The 19,715-nt window shown below is 37.2% G+C and overlaps 1 protein-coding gene and 1 non-coding gene across 5 annotated transcripts in view; one reads left to right on the plus strand and one right to left on the minus strand.

Moving 5' to 3' along the window:
* Window positions 1-19,715, minus strand: part of PPP3CC (protein phosphatase 3 catalytic subunit gamma) — a 99,568-nt gene that overhangs the window by 66,404 nt on the left and 13,449 nt on the right. The gene's annotated exons all lie outside the window — the stretch shown is intronic.
* On the plus strand, window positions 1,568-1,674 carry LOC113270077 (U6 spliceosomal RNA). The gene has a single exon (XR_003321676.2). It is a non-coding gene; the product is annotated as a U6 spliceosomal RNA (small nuclear RNA).

Raw genomic sequence — 19,715 nt, forward strand, 5'->3', positions numbered from 1 at the left:
GGGATTATGCCCAGCTAAGAGAAATGGGACACAGCTGAGCCAGGAACACTAAGAGGAATTAAGACTGTCTTGAGACAACATATGTAACAGAAAGTTCCAGAAGAGTCCTAAGTTTTTAGCTAAGGGCAAATAAAATCAATTTCCTTCAACTCAGAAGAAAAGAATCTTCAACTTTAAAGGAGAAGATCCTACCTCCCCTCAAGTTACTCCTAGCTATGTTTAGAAGCTCTGAATTCCATCTTCCTTTATTAGAAAGTTGTATATACACTATAGTTGAGGTTGATTCATAAAGAGTGGGAACAGCCACCCTCCTGAGAAGACTAAAGGAAATCTAGCTAAGTTTAGTCATGAAAGGAAATAGAAGGAACTTTTCAAGTAAACTTTAAACTTCTTTTTTTAAAAAATATGCCCCAGGTACAGCAACCATATGTCCGAGTATGCCAATTAGGATATTCTCAGATTACTTATCTTGTCCTAATGTGATTTAATAGCATCCTCTTTTACCCTCAAGTATCCTGATTTAAATCACCTACGCAGGAACAATATTCACCAGAATCAGCTGGGGTGTTTGTTTAGAATGTAGATTCTTGGGCCTCAGACTGGTAGAATCAAAACTTTTGGAGATCCTCCATGGGCATTTGCATTGTTAACAGGTGTCCCAGGCAACTGGCTTGGGTTTTATTTTATTATATGTACATTAGACATAAGAATTTTATGGGATCCTGCTTCTCCCCCTGCTCGTGATCTCTCTCTCTCAAATAAATCAACAGAATCTTTAAAAAATTAAAAATTAAATTTATTTTAATTTAAAATTTAGCTTCTCAGTTACACTAGCCACATTTCAATGCTCAATAACCTCATGTGCCTAGTGATTATCACATCGGACAGCATAAATATGGAAGATTTCCACCAGTTCAGAAGGTTATATTCAATAGCACTGCTCTAAAGTGTCTACTTGAAAAACAAACAGCATTAAATTTAACTAATATAATGAGTCAAAGACAAAAAAACAGAAATAGGGGTTGGCTCAGACAGTACAGCATGTGACTCTTGATCCTGGGGTCGTGTGAATCCCACATTGTGTGAAGAGATTACATAAATGTATGAATGAATGAATGACACTGTTCAAATAAGAAAATAAAGTGTAAGAGCAGTTAAAACTAATCAAAAACTAACCTAGGGACGCCTGGGTGGCTCAGTTGGTTAAGTATCTGCCTTCAACTCTGGTCATGATCCCAGGGTCCTGAGATTGAGTCCCACCCACATCGGGCTCTTTGCTCAGTGGGGAGCCTGTTTCTCCCTCTGTCTGTCGCTGCCCCCTGCTTGTGCTCTCTCTCACTCTCTTTCTTTGACAAATACATAAATAAAATCTTTAAAAAAAAAAATAATCAAACTAAAGAATGATCCAAGAGTAAGGGAATATTTGAGCTGAATATAGAGAAAAAGTTAGCATTTTTATAATTAGTGTTCTGGGCAATCTACAAGTTCTTTCTTTTAGTCCTCCAAAATCAAAATCACAGAAAGATTTTAAGAAATTTCAAAACAGTTTTAGAAGTCAGAAAATTGGGTGCTCGCTTCAGCAGCACAGATACTAAAATTGGAACGACAAAGAGAAGATTAACCTGGCCCCTGATCAAGGATGACATGCAAATTCGTGTAGTGTTCCATATTTTTCGGATTTAGTGAAAAGAAGGGGCACATGCACCCCACTGTGCATAGCAGCAATGTCCACAATAGCCAAACTGTGGAAGGAGCCGAGAAGCCCTTCAACAGATGATGGATAAAGAAGAGGTGGTTAACATATACAATGGAATATTACTCAGCCATCAGAAAGGATGAATACCTACCGTTTGCATCAACATGGATGGAACTGGAGGGGATTATGCTAAGTGAAATAAGTCAAGCAGAGAAAGACAATTATATGGTTTCACTCATATGTGGAATATAAGCAATAGCACGGAGGACGATAGAGGAAGGGAGGGAAAACTGAATGGGAAGAAATCAGAGAGAAAGACAAACCATGAGAGACTCGGGACTCTAGGAAACAAATTGAGGGTTACAGAAGGGGGGGGGAGTGGGGATGGGGTAACCAAGTGATGGGTATTAAGGAGGACACATGTTGTGATGAGCACTGGGTGTTATAAGCAACTAATGAATCATGGAACACTACGTAAAAAACTAATGATGTTGGCTAACTGAACATAACAAAAAGAAAAAGAAAACTGGGGAGTGGGATGCCCTACATTAATTTTCGTTAATATCACATATTAAACTAAAAGCAGATAGTTACATGCTAAGCCTTAGGCTAGAAACAGCAAAATGTGTTACTAGATAGGCTTTCCAATTTTGACCTATTATGAATAAAGTTGCTATGGGTGCACCTGGCTGGCTCAGTCAGTGAGCCTGTGACTCTTGATCTTGGGATTGTGAGTTCAAGCCCCATGCTGAGTGTAGGGATTACTTAAAAAAATAAAATAAAATGAATAAAAGTTGCTATGAACATTCTTCTACCTGTCTTACAGTGGACATAAGCACTCCTCTCTCTTGTGTGTATATCTGGGGGTGGGACCACAAGGATAGGGGATAGACATAAGTTTTGTCAAACAGTTTACCAAAGGGCTATACTATTTTATTCATACTAGTGATGTGTGAGGGTTCTAGTTTCTCCATACCCTTGCCAACATCTGGTATTGGTAAGCTTTTAAATTTTATTCCATAATAGTGTCTACAGGTATCCCTTTGTGGTTCTAATTTACATATCTGTGATGAATAGTGATGTTGAGCACTTTTCCATCTGTTTATTGGCCATTTAGCTACTATCTTCTTTTGGGACATGTCTAATCAATCTTTTTAGTCATTTAAAAATTTACTTAATGTATTATTTCCATTAACTAACAAAAGTTCTTACATATTCTGGGCACGTGTCCTTAATCAGATACATACTTTTTTCGTAATCATCTTTACTTACATTAGCATACAATTTGATTAGTTCTGACAACCATTACAACAGAATTGACTATGTAGAAATTCTTCAAACATTTTTTTTGAAAATATAGAAACTTAATTTCTTTGGGGAAATAATGTATGTATCATAAATTTAACTACTTTTTTACTGACAGGCTATTTCAAAAAAAACTATATACAATTTTAAATTATATTGTATTGAAAATTCTTGTATATAAGTCCTTGCCCAAATCTGATTGTTTCCCTACAACAGATGTCTAAAGTGTGCATGTAATTATTTACTGTTGTTAACAAATTACCCTAAAACTTGGTAGCTTTCTTTTTTCTTTTTTTTTTTCCCTTCTCTTTTTAGAGAGAGGCGGAGGGGCAGAAGGAGAAAGAGAATCTTAAGCAGGCTGATGCAGGGCTTGATTTCACAACCCTGAGATCATGACTGAGCCAAAATCAGGAGTCGGACACTTAACCAATTGAGCCACCCAGGCACCCCAAAACTTAGTGGCTTTAAAACAACAATAATTATTGTTACCTCTCGTCATGAATTCAGACAATGGAAACAGTGGGGCTGACTTGTTTCTCCTCCATGATGTCTGGAGTTCCACTGGATACTTGACCGCCAAGTGCTGGAATCATCTGAAAGCTCACTCACTCCCTCCCTCATCCAGTGGTTTAACACTGACTATTGGCTGAGTCTTTTTTTTTTTTTTAAGATTTTATTTATTTATTTGATAGAGAGAGAGGCAGAGAGAGAGGGAACACAAGCAGGGGGAGAGGGAGAGGGAGAAGCAGGCTTCCCACCAAGCAGGGAGCCCGATGCGGGGCTCGATCCCAGAACGCTAGGATCATGACCTGAGCCAAAGGCAGACGCTTAACGACTGAGTCACCCAGGCGCCCCTATTGGCTGAGTCTTAGCTCAGGTTTTGGATGAGAATATCTACATATGGCCTGCTCATGTGACTGAGTTCCAAGAACATGGATCCCACGCTAAAGAAAAAGCTAGGAGGAACCTGTATCTTTTTTATATTCTAGCCTCAGAAGTCACATCATATCACTTCCACCACACTCAACTGGTTGGAACAGTCACATGCCTGCCCAAATTCAAGGGGAGAGGAAATGGATTCCACCTGGTGATGAAGAGTGGCAAAATTCTGTGAGTATGTAAGACTAGAAATATTGCTGTGGCCATTTCTTGAAAAAGAGAATCTGTCATATTCTATTTCAAAGGAAAAAAAAAGTCACCAATGCCTCTAACCATACCTTTAAATCAGAGCTCTTTTTAAATTGTCCATCCTATATTTCCCAAATGAGAATATTTATTCACGTATTATAGGGAAAACACTAAAGTAGATACATTCCCAAATGTTTCAAAAATAATTAGAAGTTGCATAAACTAAATATTTTCTGATTTGCTAGTTGTTAAAAAAAATCAACATTTTTTCTTCAAAATAAGCAGAAGGGATAAAAATACAAAAATAAACTATTGATAAAAAGCAAATATTTTAAAAATACTTGGTTCAAAATAAAATGTCAAATTCCCAGTTTAAAATGAAGACATCATGGTACTAAAGATTTTCAAATCAAGCTTTATTCACTTTGAACCCTAGACTCCGAAGTCCAGGCTGATTTCAAGATTATGCAACTCTGAGCTCAAACTTTGCCTTGTGCGTACATCTTCTGTTTCAGTTCCTTTCCAAACCCAGGAAAGGAGTTTCTGGAATGATTTTTTTTTTTCACCCCACTGTTAACAGATATGGTTGATAACCACATCCAAATTACATTTTGGACACTCTGCAAGGAAAATAACGTAACAAAATACCTGTCTTTACCTCTCCTCTCTCCTCAAAAGTAAAAGTATAGTAAGTAATAAACTATTTTCATTGCCAGGCAACTCAAATAATGATTTTCTGTACTCTTTAAAAATTCACATAGCAAGGGGTGCCTGGTGGCTTAGTCAGTTAAGCATCTGCCTTCAGCTCAGGTCATGATCTCATGGGTCGGGGATGGAGCTCCATGTCAGGCTCCCTGCCTAGCAGGAAGTTGACTTCTCCTTCTCCCTTCGCCCCTCCCCACCGTTCATGCTCTTTCATAAATAAATAAATAAATAAATAAATAAATAAAATCTTTTTTAAAAAAGATTCACATAGCAAGAGGGGTGCCTGGGTGGCTCAGTCAGTTAAATGGCCAACTCTTGACTTCCGCTCAGCTCATGATCTCAGGGTTGTGGGACTGAGCCCTGGGTCAGGCTCCAGGCTCAGCTCAGAGTCCACTTGTCCCTCTTCCTCTGCTCCTCCCCCTGCTTGCATGCTCCCTCTCTCCCTCTCTCTCAAATAAATAAATCAACAAAATCTTTTTAAAAATTTACATAGCAAAAGAGCCCAGTCTATCAGTATTTCTGCAGAACAACACTGCACTGAGGTCTGATATCAGTCTGTACCTTCAGCTGAAACATTCTGGCATGACAGTCAGTATAAGAAACCTGGAGAAGATGTAAGAGGAGGCACAGAGTGCTCTGTTTTATTAAGTCTAGAATGTTCTTTTTAAGACCTCTTTTTTGAGGGGGGAGGGTGACTGGGTGGCTCAGTCAGTTAAGTGTCTAACTCTGGTTTTCGGCTCAGGTCATGATCTTGGTCATGAGATCCAGCTGCATTGGGGCTCCACCCTCAGGAGTCTGCTTAAGATTCTCTCCCTCTCCCTCCCCCATGCTCCTCCTCCTGCTTGCACATACATGCTCTCTCCCTCTAAAAGATAAATGACTTATTTGAAAAAAAAAAAAAAAGACGTCTTTTTGGGGTTCCTGGCTGACTCAGTCAGAAGAGCATGCGACTTGATCTCAGGATCAAGTTCAAGACCATATTGGGTGTAGAGATTACTTAATAAAACTTTTTAAAAAAAGAAAAAAGAAAAAGACCTCTTTTCAAAGCATTTTCTTCTCTCGAGCTGCTCTCCTGTATATGGATGCCAGAGCCAGGGCATCCTGTCCCAAGCGATAAGATGGAAGAGCCAGTGCAAATGTTGATACCCTTGGCCCACTGATGATAACAGTGAAAACTCAGCTGTCAGGGACCCTTAGGGAGTGAGTCAATTTGGACTTTTTTGGGTTTTCGGGTTTTTTAAACTATTCATTAAATTTGATTATGAATCTATATCAATACATATACACAACAAATATATACACATACATACATATGTACAATTTTGAAAATAAAAGAAACATTTATGAATCTAAAACTCATATAAAGTCATTTTTTTTTTTTAAGATTTATTTTATTTTAGAAAGAGAGAGTGTGTGTGCATGCCGGGGCAGGGGGCGAGGGAGAGGGAGAAAGAGAATCTCAAGCAGGCTCTCCTCTGAGCATGGGGCTCAATCCCACAATCCTGAGATCATAACCTGAGCCGAAATAAAGAGTTGGATGCCCTAAAACTGAGCCACCCAAGTGCCCCAGTGAAGTCATTTTTAAAGGTTAGGACACAAAAAACTACTTGGCAATATATAGTATGTCAAATACCTCTTACTTAAAATCTATAAGTGTTCCAGTGTTAACTCTACTTAAAAATAAATCCATACAATAGGATCTAAACTGTGACTAAAGAACACATTAAAAAAGGCACTAGGGAAATATACTTCAGTATTAGTGCTGGGTAACAAGATTCTAAATTATTTTATTCTTCTTACTTTCCTATTTTGTTAAACTTTTTCCAATGACTGTATTACTTTTATAATCAGAGAAAAACATATACTTAAGAAGTCAGTATATATAATTATTTCACATACTATATGATTATAATGATAGTCTTTAAACTGAACAATAAACACTGGAAGAAAATGATGAAAAGTGTAAGGAAGAATGTGTGGACTACAGATGGGTTTGTTTTTTTCCTATCTGCTTTGCCCTACATTCCAATTTTTCCAAGTTTTTATAGACTTTATTGAAAGAAAGGTAACAGATGCCAAGGCCAAAAAAAAAAAAAAAAAAAAAAGGCAACCCATTGGCACTAGCTTTCTCTATGGTAATCAGTTTTATAAATAAGACTTTTCTCAGATCAGCAGAGCTGTATCCCAAACTGACTCTTACCAGTAATACTGAAAAATTCAACCTCAAATTTAAGTTACACCTAAAACCACCAAGAGTTACTAAAATGACACAGAGGCTTATGCTTCAAAGCATTAAAAAGACATTATGGTAGGCAGGAGGTAGGCCCCCCAAAATTTCTGGCCCATGATATACACATATCTTCTCCCAGTTATTCCATCAAACAATAATGTAGGTACTGCTGTGAAGGAAGTCTGCAAACATAATTAAGGTCCCAAATCAGGTGACCTTTAAATAAGACTACCCAGGTGGGCCTGATCTAATCATATGAGACCTTTAAATCTGAATCTAGAGGTAACATACGTACAAGGTTTCAGAGATTTGAAGTATGAGAGAGATTTCATTTGCAAGTTCTGCATTGTTGGCTTCAAGATAGAGGGGACCATGTAGCAAGGAATGCAGGCAGCCTCTAGGAGTGACCCCTGCTTGACAGGCAGCAAAACATAGGGACTTCATTCCTACTACCACTAGGAATTGACAAAACCTCAATGAGCTTAAAAGTAAATTCTTCCCTAGGGGCTCCACATGAAAACTCAGCCTGTTGGGCACTTTGATTTCAGCCTCTGAGACCCTGAGCAGAGAAGTCCACGCCACAGAAATTTGAGCTAAAATCTGGTTGCTGTTTTTAACCACTGGGTTTATGGTAATTTGTTACACAGCAATAGAAAACTAATGCAGAATTCTTGAAGTCAAAATTCTTTTCTAAGGCCTTTCAGCAATTACAAATAACAGTTTTAAATACATAAGAAACTAACACAGGCTCTCTTAGAATTGCAACAGAAGCCACATGTAATAAATAAATAAATAAATAATAAATTAAAAAAAAAAAAGCCACACGTATAACTGTGCTATGACTTACAAAGCAGATAAACTGAACCAAACCAAACCACAACATGCATCACAGACTATCTAAACTCAAACTCCTTTTTCTTTTTTTTCATTTTTCTTCTTTATTTATTTCACCCACCCTTCCTCCCTACCTCCTCTCTGGCAATCACCAGTTTACTCTCTATTTTTTTTGTTTATTCATTTGTTTTTGTTTTTTAGAGCCCACATACAAGTAAAATCATATGGTATTTGTCTTTCACTGTCTGGCTTATTTCACTTAGCATAATACCCTCTAGGCCCATCCATGTTTTCTCAAATGGTGAGATCTAATTTCTTTTTTATGGCCAAGTAATATTCCTGTGTGTGTGTGTGTGTGTGTGTGTGTGTGGGTGTGTGTGTGGGTGGGTGTGGGTGTGTGTGTGTGTATACACTTCTTCATCCATTCATCTATTGATGGACACTTAGGTTTAGACTGCTTACATATCCTGGCTATTGTAAATATGCTGCAATAAACATAGGGATACATATATCTTTTCAAGTTGGTGTTTTCATTTTCTTTGGGTAAACAGCCAGTAGTGCAATTACTGGATCATACGGTATTTCTATTTTTAACTTTTTGAGGAATCTCCATACTGTTTTCCATAGTGGTTGTACCAATTACATTTCCTACAACAGTGCACAAGAGTTCCCTTTTCTCCACATCCTTGCCAACATTGGTTGTTTCTTATGCTTTTTATTTGAGCCATTTGACAGGTGGAGGTGATATTTCATTGTGGTTTTTTTATTTGCATTTCCCTGATGATCAGTGATGTTGAAGCATTTTCTCATGTGTCTGTTGGCCATCTGTATGTCTTCTTTGGAAAAATGTCTATTCAGGTCTTCTGTCCATTTTTTAATCAGATATTTTTTTGGTGTTGAGTTCAAACTCCTTTTCGCACCAGACTTCAAATCCACATGTTCCAAGATAAGGCCTCATACAAACTAATTTAATAGTAATTGCACAGACACTAGATCTGATCTTTTTTTAAGATTTTATTTATTTATTTGACAGAGAGACAGCCAGGGAGAGAGGGAACACAAGCATGGGGAGTGGGAGAGGAAGAAGGCTCCCAGCACAGCAGGGAGCCCGATGCGGGGCTCAATCCCAGGACCCTTGGATCAGGCCCTGAGCCGAAGGCAGAGGCTTAACAGCTGAGCCACCCAGGTGCCCCGACACTAGATCTGATCTTATACTAGAACTTCATGAGTTCTAGCAATTCATCTAATGTACAAATTCTAACTAATCTTTGCTCAGATTACAAACTTCCACCCTAAAATCTAACAACAGTCCCTAATCTAACAACAGTCCTCAATGAGCAGATTTTCTTAACTGTCCCCCTCTTTTGAGACGATCCCTCATTCCTCTGGTTCTCTCTGCTTGTTTCAATAAGTTAAATAAACCTGGTGGGGTTTTTTTTTCTTAACTACAAATAAATCCTTGATGATCTTTAGTTTATGGATGTCCTACTATTTAACAACTGGCATTTCCACTAAGATTCAGCTGACCTCCTTGTTTCTGGAAAGACCTATGGCTTTGTCATAGTGTACACCTAAGTGACCACTTGATTTCTACCTGCTTAAGGCCACCCTGCCTGCGACAGCGAGGTATCTGAGCTTCAGCAATTTTGTTGAGCACTTCAGGATCAAGGTGAAAGTTGGGTTCTCTGACTGTAAGTCTTATCAGATTATACTGTTCATGAGTGAAATTTGACTTCTACGTAATTAACAGCATTCCTATCATCTGCCTGCTTGTTGGGTATCTTTGTTGTTGTTGTTGTTTAAATAAGTTCTACACCCAGCATGGGGCTTGAACTCACGACCATGAGCTCAAGAGTGACATGCTCTACCGACTGAGGCAGGCAGGCGCCCCTTGTTCAGTATCTTGAGTGTCATTCATCTATAAAGGAAGTCCACAGCACAGAACAGACATAGGCCTGATACGTCTATCTTCCAGCCATCTCCAAAAGCTGACAAGTTCAGAAGGTCTCATCAGACCAGCATCTTCACATAAACTTTGTATTGGGTCATGTTTTCTTTCTTTTTTTTTTTTTTTAAAGATTTTATTTATTTATTTGACAGAGATAGAGACAGCCAGTGAGAGAGGGAACACAAGCAGGGGGAGTGGGAGAAAAGAAGAAGCAGGCTCACAGCAGAGGAGCCTGATGTGGGGCTCGATCCCATAACGCGGGGATCACGCCCTGAGCCGAAGGCAGACGTTTAACCGCTGTGCCACCCAGGCGCCCCTGGGTCATGTTTTCTAAAACCTCCTAAGGACTTTCCTTAGTCCTTATAATCTTAAGATATGCTTTGCTTAGTTCTGTCTGCCTGGAACAGAGGTTCTGACAAGTCCTCAGTTGATGACAGCTGATCTTTGGTGTCACTTCCTGTCTTGTGAAGAGAGGTGGTTGCAAAAGCACCATCCTTACCATCCTTACTACAGGTCATTTAAGAGTTTTCTCACTCTAAATCCATGTCCACTCTGTGCCTCCTCTATCCACTTCTTTCATGTTTTCAGATTGTGAATATAACTCAACAAATGGAATAATTTTACCAAGAAAAAATTCTGAATTACAAATGTCCTCTTGAGGAACTATTGACATGAACAAGATTATCTGAAAGGCACCTTAGAAGAAAAGAGACGCTGCACCTGGATGGCACTTGAGTTGGTTAAGTGACTGATTCCTGATTTCAGCTCACTGAGATGGAGCCCTGAATCAGCTTCATGTTCAGCACGGAGTCTGCTTGAGATTCTCTATTCCCCACCCCCCACCCCTGCACTCTCTCTGTTTCTCTCTAAAACTAAGTAAATCTTGGGATGCCTGGGTGGCTCAGTCAGTTTAGTGTCTGCCTTCGGCTCAGGTCATGATCCCAGGGTCATGCTCAGCAGGGAGTCGGCTTCTCCCTCTCCCTCTGCCACTCCCCTACTCGTGTGCTCTCTCTCTCAAATAAATAAATAAAATCTTAAAAAGAAAAAAAGAAAAGAAACAATGAAAAGCCCTTATAATTTTTAATTCTCTGGAAGTTATGAGATTATTCAGGTGGTAGAAATTTCTAACACTTTCAGAAATCCCCTTTCACTTGGCCCTTAACTACAACATTATCTTGCAGTTATACTGATTTGAAGGAATGTAAAAGAATATGTGTGAAGACAAGGGAATGAGAAGGCATAGTATCAGATGCGCTTTTGTTTATCTAGAAATAAAGAGAATAATTTTGCCTTAAATGAGAAATGTGTGTTTCACCACAAAAAAGAAATGGTAATTTTATGGTGTTACAGGTTGTTAGCTAATCCTATGGTGGTAATCATTATATACAGGCGTAACAAATCAAAACATTGTACACCTTAAATTACATGTTATATGTCAATTATACCTCAGTAAAGCTGGAAAAAAAAAAAAAGAAATTTCTGGTTGCACCAAGATGTGAAAGAATATAGCGGAAAAAAAATTGACAGTATACTATAAGGGTATAATGTCTGAGAGAAGTACACTTTATTTGTCTGGGTTTGTAATAGCTGCAAAAAAGAATTTGAAGGGAGAAATAAAGTATGTTAAAATTTTTGACAAAATTAGTCAAATGTGAGAGGCTTATCATAAAAAATAAAATAATTGCTTAAAAATAAGGGCTTATAAATTCTTTTAATGTAAATTCTTCATGAATAATAAATGGAGTAAAACTAGGATATAATTTCCTTTCCTTTTTTTCCCCACATTATTCCCTTTTTTTAACGTTCAGTTTGCCACTGTATTGTACATCATTATTTTCTTTTTTTTTTTTTTTTAAGATTTTATTTATTTATGTGACAGAGAGACAGCCAGCGAGAGAGGGAACACAGCAGGGGAGTGGGAGAGGAAGAAGCAGGCTCCCAGCCGAGGAGCCCCATGTGGGACTCGATCCCAGAACGCCGGGATCACGCCCTGAGCCGAAGGCAGTCACTTAATGACTGCGCTACCCAGGCGCCCCTATTTTCTGATGTAGTGTTCAATGATTCATTAGTTATGTATAACACGCAGCCCTCCTTAATAGCCACCACCAGGTTACCCCAACCCCCCACCCTAGAATTTAATTTCCTTTTTGTCAAAAAAGCAAAACTATTTGGTGCCCAGATAAGACATCCCTTAAATCATCAAAATACTCTGTGAACTCTCTGTGCATTTTGAAATACTCATAAATCTTGTGTTTTATTTATTTATTTATTTATTTATTTTTTTTTTAAAGATTTTATTTATTTATGTCACAGAGAGACAGCCAGCGAGAGAGGGAACACAAGCAGGGGGAGTGGGAGAGGAAGAAGCAGGCTCCCAGTGGAAGAGCCTGACGTGGGGCTCGATCCCACAACGCCGGGATCATGCCCTGAGCAGAAGGCAGATGCTTAACGACTGAGCCACCCAGGCGCCCCTTGTTTTTAAAAAAAAAAAAAAAAACTTAAAAAGTTCTTTACTTTTGTGGAAAAGTTAACATTTCTAATAATCACTGTTTTTAAAGATACTGCCTGGGGGCACCTGGCTGACTCAGTCAGCGAACAATTGACTCTTTTTTTGTTTGTTTTATTCAAACAAAATAAAAACATTCTTTACTTTTTAAATCAAATCTCAAAACATGGATTTTGGGAACATAAATTCTCATTTTGTATTGAAATAAATGGCCATCATACACACTGCTTTTTGTAAGATTAAATGTTAATTCCTTTGTGCTGCACACAGACTTTAGATCTGGTCTCTGTCTCCCCATTCAACCTCTTATTCTTCAGTCATGATATTCATTCTTTCATCTTTACGTAGGTCTTTTTTTTTACCCCCCCCCCACACACCCTTCTTTGCTGTAGGCAGCTTTTTCTGTTTTCCTCAAGTATAATTATAACCCTTTTCTCCTCTGAAACACCTTCCATGAATTCATTCTTTCAAGATTCATTTGCATTCATTTTCAACATTCATTTTAACATTCATTCTTTCAGCAAATATTTCCTGAGCACACAATTGTTTCAGGCATGAACAATGGACTCTTGATCTTGGGGACGTGAGTTTGAGCAATTACTTAAGAAAATTTCAAAATACAATCTAGAGAAATTAAATAAAGATATTGCCTGTAACTATTTGTTTGGATAGTTATGACTTATATTTTGTCAAATGACAATTCCTTTTGAATTTGTTCTTCTCTAAATTCAGAATAATAAAACTATTAAGATGTTTCTCACACCTACAATATCTTTATGTTTATAAATGACCATTAGGCAACATAAAGATTTGGTCCCTCATCTTATTAAAAATGCTTTTAGGGGCACCTAGATGGCTCAGTTGGTTAAGCATCTGCCTTTGGCTCAAGTCATGTCAGACTCCCTGCTCAGTGGGGAGCCTGCTTCTCCTTCTCCCTCTGCCACTCCCCCAGCTTATGCTCTCTCTCCTCTCTCTCTCTCTCAAATAAATAAAATCTTTTAAATAAATAAAAATGTTTTTAAAGGATTACAGAAATTAGCAGCTTTGTTTGGCATCCTCCAACTTTTCATTAACTCAAAACTATTATGAGAGTTTTCTGCTTCATTAAAATTGGGTTAAAAGAAAAAACCATCTGATAAAGAGTTCAGTCTTCCTAAGTTAATCATGTGTAAGTAAAATATGTTAAAAGTAAATATGCTTCGGGGCGCCTGGGTGGCACAGCGGTTAAGCGTCTGCCTTCGGCTCAGGGCGTGATCCTGGCGTTATGGGATCGAGCCCCACATCAGGCTCTTCCGCTATGAGCCTGCTTCTTCCTCTCCCACTCCCCCTGCTTGTGTTCCCTCTCTCGCTGGCTGTCTCTATCTCTGTCAAATAAATAAATAAAATCTTTAAAAAAAAAAAAAAAAGTAAATATGCTTCAATGTTTGTGTATCTTTCAGGTTAAAGGAAACAAACATTCACATACAAAGAATGACATAATAGCCGTCTACAAAAAGATTTTATCTCTGGGCTTAAATAAGCTTATACTGGTGAAATTTATAATACATTTTATAGGATAAACCCAAGGCCTGGTGATTTGTCAATTTCCTTTGTTCACAGTATGTTCTTAACTTTCAGGATAATCAGTGACTAACTCTTTATAAACTGATTAGGTACTTTAGTAGAAGATTCTACTTCCAATCTCTTCCATTCTGACAACGCTGGTTAATATAATAAATTAACTGAAGACTAGACTCAACATCCACAAGTGGCTTCTGCTTCTTCCTTACATACCTAAGGTGGCCAGCTGTAATTTCTAAAGATCAGGAATTGAACTTTGTGGAGATGTATCAAAAGAACTTCTGTAAAGGTATGTATCGCACTCATAACTATTGATACTACAGAGAATAAATTATGTGTATTGCTGACATCATGGCTATGGTCAGACATCGTGGCTGAGTCTGGATTTCCAGAACTGTTTTGGTCCAAAAGCAGAAGACAATGTAAACAGACTATTTACTTTTAAGATCATCAGAACACAACCTCTGAGATGCCAGAAGCCACTGATTACCATGTATTTTGCATGACTTTGCCCTTTATTCTCTTGGCTATTTTCTTCTCTCTGCCAGTTCAAGATTCCAGATGCCAATAAACACCCTGTCCTTTATTCTTAGTACTACCAAGACCTTTATCCTTGACAATCACCACGCATAAGACTAATTGTTCAGACACTAACTAGGTGAATAATCCATATCCAAAATTAAAGGGGAAAAAATGACTTGGTTACTAAAGTAAGATCCAAATAGATATGGAATATATAGAACACTATTTCAAACTTTAATAGTAACTCTTGTTTGAGGTTTTGTTTGTTGCAAATGCCATGTGTGTGTGATCTCCGGGTTTTAAATGCTACAGTCACATACTATCATGCTAGATGATTTAACAAATGATCATCTAAGAAACAGAACAAAGTGGCCTGGTGCTTATAAAGGTCAAAATTAACAACCATCAAAAGCTTGAAAAACATTCACAACCTATCTAACAATGATACAGATCTTGATTGATCACTTCCCCTAAATGTTAAGTCCTCCAACTTCGTTAACAAATGATCAAAAGCAGAGACTGAGAATTGAAAGAGAAACCACAAATTGCTCACAAACACTCAGAAAAACACTATGATTTATAAAACAGATAAACTGAACCAAACCAAACCACAATGTGCATTACATATTATCCCAGCTCAAATTTTTTTAAACATGAGCTCATTATATTCCAACACCATAGACAAATTGATATAACTGTAACTCCTGAGGGACTCAGTGTTCTAAAGATAAAACCACTGACTATTCCTGCAACTCACCTAAATTACAGATTCCAGCCAGCCTCCACCCAAACTACTAATTTCCACCCTAAAATCACTCTATGACTAACCCCAGCTCCTAAAACCTTTATATCTTCTTTGCTAACTCCCTCCTTCTGAGATGCCCCAGTTATTCTGGTGTGTGTTATTCCCTGCTGTAGCAAGCTAAATAAATGTGAACTTATTTTTGACTATAGATACGTTCCTGGTGGTCTTTGACCATAGGCTTTAACATCCTCAAGGCAGGCAACTGGCGGCCCAGAATTAGGAATAGGAAGAAGACTTTATGCTATATACCTTTTAAAATTTTATACCATGTTATTGTATTACCTATTTAAATGAATAAATAAAATGAGAATCTACAAATGTATATAACTCTATTATAAACGAGTCAAGCAACAGTAATACTACCAATATCCAATCAGCTGCAACTCATCCAGGAATCAGAGTATCGCTGGCTATCAGCAGACAGGAGAATTCACTACCTGTTTCAAAAAGCCTAAAAAGATTCCAGACCATTAATGGATCATCAATGGGTTATCAACAGATCTTTTTGTCAAAATTCAAAATCTCTTTCTGTTTGGAAGCTAAATCTAAATCAGCCAGCAGTCAGAAGTGATAATTAGCTTTGCATCTTATGTGAACACATTTTTATTATACAATGTGGAACAGCATTATGAATACCCACATAGCAACAATTATCAACCTTCTGCTAATCTTCAAAGTATTCTTTAAAGATTTCTCCAAATCAAAGATACTACATTACAACTCAATGCAAAAGATTTTTTTAAAAACTAAAGGTCACAGGTGCACCTTGATCTTGGGGTCACGAGTTCAAGCCCAATGTTGGGCATGAAGCCTACTTAAAATAAAAAAAAAAAAATACTAATCTAAGAAAGACTACAGAGCACAAAAAACAATACCACAAAACAAAAACAAATCTCTTAGAATGCCAAAGACAGGGGCGTATGGGTGGCTCAGTCGTTAAGCGTCTGCCTTTAGCTCAGGTCATGATCCCAGGGTCCTGGGACAGAGCCCCACATCAGACTCTCTGCTCAGTGGTGTATCTGCTTCTCCCTTACCCACTCCCTCTGCTTGTGTTCCCTCTCTCACTGTCTCTCTCTCTCTGTGTCAAATAAATAAATAAAATCTTTAAACAAACAAACAAGAATTCCAAAGACAAGCACTTAAAATTTTGGTATATATCTTAAAATTTTAAACATTTAAACATATTATTTTATAATTAGTTATATTATATATTCCCATAATCTGTTTTCTGAATTTTGTAGCAAACTACTAAAATTTTCTCAGACCAACAAATATTCTTCTATAATTTTCAGAGTCTGCATCATAGAGATAATACAATTCACCTAACCTATTATTAAATATTGCAGTTATTTTTTCTTTGCTATTACGAATAATGTAGCAACAAATATCTTTGTTCATATATTATAAGTTCACGTTTATCAACCATTTAAATGTATTAATTTATAAATTATCTATAAACATCATATCCTTTGCTCATTTTTTTCTGTGATTTGCAGTTAAGTATAAAAAGATGACTAAAAACACACCCACATATTAAAGCTAGCAGTAAAGTGCAAATATTTTTTTCCCTAAATCACACTTTTAAAAGGCATTTCAACTCCAGGCAAATTTTTTTTTTTTTAAGTAATCTCTACACCCAATGTGGGGCTCCAATTCATGACCCCGAGATCAAGAGTTACATGCTGTTCCTTTTTTTTTTTTTTTTTTAAAGATTTTATTTATTTGTCAGAGACAGAGAGAGCACAAGCAGGGGGAGCACCAGGCAAGAGAAGCAGGCTCCCTGCTGAGCAAGGAGCCTGTTGAGGAATTCAATTCCAGGACCCTATGATCATGACCCAAGCCGACCCAAGCCGAAGGCACACGCTTAACCGACTAAGCCACCCAGGAGTCCTGAGTTGCATGCTTTTCCAATTGAGCCAGCCAGGCACCCCAACTCCAGGCAGTATTTTATTTATCTCACTTTTTTAAAAAAGATTTTATTTTTAAGCAATTTCTACACCCAACGTGGGGCTTGAACACACAACCTGGAGATCAAGAGTTGTGTGCTCCACCAACTGAGCCAGCCAGGTGCCCCCAGGCGGTATCTTAAAGTAAATTTTATCCTCCTAAAGCAAACTACTAGTCCCTAGTACCTAAGGAGTCTCTATTAATTTCCTTCTTTCAGGCTTTCAGTACAATTTTGCAATAGCCTATTAATTTAAGATCTCATTTTAACCAAGATAAGTTGTTTGCACTAAATCCTGAATTAATTTTAGGGTATAGCTTTCATAGCTTCTTTTTTTTTTTTAATAAGCTTTATTGAGGTTTATTTAGGTACAATAAACTACATACACTGAAGTGTAAAAGTTGGTAAGTTTTGACACATGTATATATTTGTCAAAACCACAATCCTGATCAAGATACAGAACACCTCTATTACTACCAAAAGATCCTCTCCTCTGCCCCCAGCACCACAACCACTGATCTGCTTTCTGTCACTAGATAAATTTGCACTTTTCTAGTTTTATATAAATGGAACTGTCCAGTATACAGTCATTTACGTCTGGCTTTTTTCACTAAGCATGTTTTTGTGATTCACCTATGCTGTTGCACATATCAGAAGTTTGTGTCTTTTTATTGCCAAGTAGTACTTCATTGTGAGGATGCACCATATTATGGCTATCCATTTACCTGCTGGATATTTCCTGGTTTTGGCTATTATGACCAAAGCTACTATAAACATACACATAATAAATCTTTTGTTTTCATTTCTCTTTGGTAAATATCTAGGAGTAGAATGCCAGGGTAGAATGGAAGGGGCATAATTAACATATTAAGGAACTGCTAAATAATTTTCCCAAGTAGTTATACAACTTTATACATTCCTACCAGCAGTGTATGAAAGTTCCACTTACTTCGCATCCTTGTCAAAACTAGAAATTTTTAGCTTCAGACATTCTAATGGATATGTAGTGGTATTTCACTGTAGTTCTAATTTGCATTTCCCCAGAAGCTAATGATGTTGAATGTCTTCTTATATGCTACTGGCCAGTTGCATACCTTCATTTGTGATTTATCTGTTCAAATCTTTAGTCCATTTTAAAAATTCTGCTGATTGTCTTATCAGTGAATTGTAAGTTCTTCATATATTATTGATACAAGTTTTTTTTTAAGATTTTATTTATTTATTTGAGAGAGAGCATTAGCAGGGGGAGGGGCAGAGCAAGAGGGAGAAGCAGGCTCCCCACTGAGCGCAGAGTCTGATGTGGGGCTCAATCCCAGGACCCTGAGATAGAGACCTGAGCCAAGATCAAGAGTTGGACACTTAACCAACTGAGCTTCCCAGGTACCCCTTGCCTTTTCATTTTCTTAATGAAACATACTTAGAAGAACAAAACATTTTAATTTTGATATTGTCCAATTATCAGTTTTTATGGTTCATTTTTTTTGTGACCTAAGAAAACTTCGTTTATCCCAAAGTCACAAAGATTTCTCCTCTGTCTTGATTATTGCAGCTTTATAATATTAAGTCTTTAAATCAGGTAGTTTGAGTTTTTCAACTTTATTCTTCCTTTTGAAAACTGGTTTGCTTATTCTCAGTCTTTTTATTTCCATATAAACTTTATTTTTTCTAAAATTATAATCTCTACACCCAACATAGGGCCTGAAATCATGACCTTAAATCAGGAGTCAGATGCTCTAACAACTGAGCCAGCCAGGTGCCCCTCCATATAAATTTTAGAATCAGTTTACAAATTTCTATTTAAAAATCCCAGGATTTGTATTGATATTGCATTTATTTATAAATCAGTTTGGGGAACTGATACCTTAACAATTTTGCATTGTCTGATCATGAACATGATATAACTCTCCTTATAGTTAGGTCTTAAATTTCTCTCAGCAATGTCCTACAGTTTTCAGTAAAGAGATTTTATGCATTTTTGTCACATTTATTCCTAAGTACTTTGTGGTTTTTGGAAATATTCTAAATAAAGATTTTAAAATTTTCATTTCCCAATTGTTTGCTCATAGTATATAAAAATACAATTGATTTTTATATATTCACCTTATATCCTTTGACTTTGCTGAATTCAATTACTAATGGTTATTTTGCAGATTACCTAGGATTTTTTAATATAAACAATCTTGCAATTTGTAAACAGAGACAATTTTATTTCTTCCTTTCCAATCTGTACACCTTTTAGTTCTACTTCTTGCCCTATTTCAATGGCTAGGATGACCAGTTACAATGCTGAACAGAAGTGACAAACAAGGGCATTCTTAACTTACTCCTAATCTTAGGGGAAAAGCATTCAATACTTTACCATTAAGTATGAATTTGCTGTAAGTTTTTCTTAGATGATCATCAGTTGAGGAAGCTCCCCTGATCCTATTCCTTGCTTTCTGAGGTTTGTTTAAATCATGAATGGGTGTAGAAGTTTTGTCAACTGGTTTTTCTGAATTTATTGAAGTAATCATATGAGTTTTCTCCTTTAT

This window comes from Ursus arctos, unplaced genomic scaffold, assembly GCF_023065955.2.
Source record: "Ursus arctos isolate Adak ecotype North America unplaced genomic scaffold, UrsArc2.0 scaffold_11, whole genome shotgun sequence".
Lineage (NCBI taxonomy): Eukaryota > Metazoa > Chordata > Mammalia > Carnivora > Ursidae > Ursus > Ursus arctos.